This window comes from Corvus brachyrhynchos, unplaced genomic scaffold (assembly GCF_000691975.1).
Source record: "Corvus brachyrhynchos isolate BGI_N302 unplaced genomic scaffold, ASM69197v1 scaffold94, whole genome shotgun sequence".
NCBI lineage: Eukaryota > Metazoa > Chordata > Aves > Passeriformes > Corvidae > Corvus > Corvus brachyrhynchos.
Genome location: NW_008238330.1, coordinates 12,798,675 through 12,800,717, shown reverse-complemented (window position 1 = coordinate 12,800,717; position 2,043 = coordinate 12,798,675).

The window sequence follows — 2,043 nt, the reverse complement described above, 5'->3', positions numbered from 1 at the left end:
GAAGGGTTGACCTTCACCACCTTCCTTGATCAAGGAAGTTAAATTGTGTACTATATAAAATGGAAACTTTGAGACAAGACTTTGCACTTCTCATTGTCTTTTGCCAGATATTTTCTCTTGGAAATCTTGTACTGGTAAAACAGAAATTCCTGGTTGCAAAAGGATATATACATGCTGGTGTTTTCTTTCTGTCAAAGGACAGATTGGGACAGTGATTCTTTGCTACAGTGATTCCTACCTTCCTTAACAGATTGCTTAGGTACCTGCACAAAAAAAGCAGAAGTTCAAGTGTGCATAACAGCTGAAACTGGTACTCGCACTTGTAAGAACTGAAGGAATGTAACATGGCATAAAGTTATTTTCCCCTCAAGTGATAGGCATCAGGCTAATTAATACTTAGGTGGGTGCATGAAACCTGCATTTGTTTCAAGCTAAAGGGGAATATTGAAAAACAAATGCAGTGAAATGTAGGTACTCACAAGGGACAACTCTGTCAGCATTGCTTATAGTGAACTCCTGACTGTAAAGCAATATAAGGATATTGAATAATATGAACTTGGTTTGTGGCTTGCCAGCCATCTTGTCAGAATGTAAAGCACTGACACAAGTGCAGAAGGAATATTGGATTCATCAATGTGGATTCAGCCTTCAATCCCCAAAAATATTTTACACAGAAAGGCTGCTAGGATTCTTTAGCTTAGCTAGTTCAAGAGCTAAGTAGTTGCTGGTTAATTACTTAATTATTATGCTGTTTGGCAGTAGGAGGGCTGTAGATTTTCCTGCCCTTCTAAATATGTAAGCAAGCTGCACAACCCAAGCTGAAGGTTCTAGCTCAGACACAATAAGCAATATAACTCCATTAACATTAATATGTGCTAATTTATGTCTACAATACAGATTAAAATTTGTGCTGAGACAACTTCATACTGAACTATAACAGGAAATCACATTATCCTTTTACTATTTCTAGCTAAGGGAAGTCAACAAAAACTTGGGAGAGTTACATTTTAACCCCTTATTACAGTCAATGTCTGGCTGCATGTGGCCCTGGTCTGCCTGAGGAAGTGCCATGGGTGAGCAAATACATTGCTTGTGATACTTCAGTGTTCCTTAGAACTAATTGCAGAATTTCTACAGTGCCCTGTATTGCACTACTCAAGCAACAGACATACCAGGTAGATTGTATGGTTCTATTTATTTCAATACTAATTTTTCTAATTAGGCAAATATTGCTTAATGTTTGGTTTTATCTGAACTTCACAACGAACTGTCAAGTTAAATTTTACTCAACGCATATTTTTGGAGGGAGAAAATGGCCTTGTACAAATGCACTTCCTAACATAAACTATTTGGTGTTTTCTTGTGGAGAGAAAGTAGCATTCTCATGTTATAAAAGAGAAATCTTGTGGAACCCAAGCTTGTCAGATTTTTGCCAGAAACATGCTGGTTGCCTGCCAGCTCTCTACACATCCACTTGGCAGGTGACCCAGCCTTCCAAGAGCTGCAGCTGCCTCTGCGTCAGGGCTGGCAGCACTTGCAGGGCTGCAGGTTCCTGAGCAGGTGTCCAGATGGACTTTGTCCCAAAGGGTCCCCCGTCACCCTGGGGTGATGTGCTGTGCCTCCTGCCTCCTGGCAGGGCTGGAAGCTAAGGAACTTCCAGGCCTGGAAATGTTTTATCTTGTGCCAGCTTTTAGTAGTTCTTTAAGAAATTGTTTCATAAGTGGGCATCCTATTTCTGTCACTAAGGAAGGCCTTGTACCTTAAAACAGGGATGTGTGCTTTTAACACATCACTTTGTAGCAGGCCTGCTTCTGAGGAAGGTTCATGAAGAAATGACACAAAATGCAACAGCATGTCTAGAGGAATGTTGCTTTTCAAGTCGGAATTTGGCTTCTGACACAGCATTAGGTTTTGTTGAGGTTTTGTGCTTTCCTTTTATCTTAACGGACATTATTTTTTTTCCCTAATAATATCTAATCTTATTTGAGATTCAATCAGACATCAGCAATATCTTGTGGGCTAACATGTGATTTTTGAATCAGT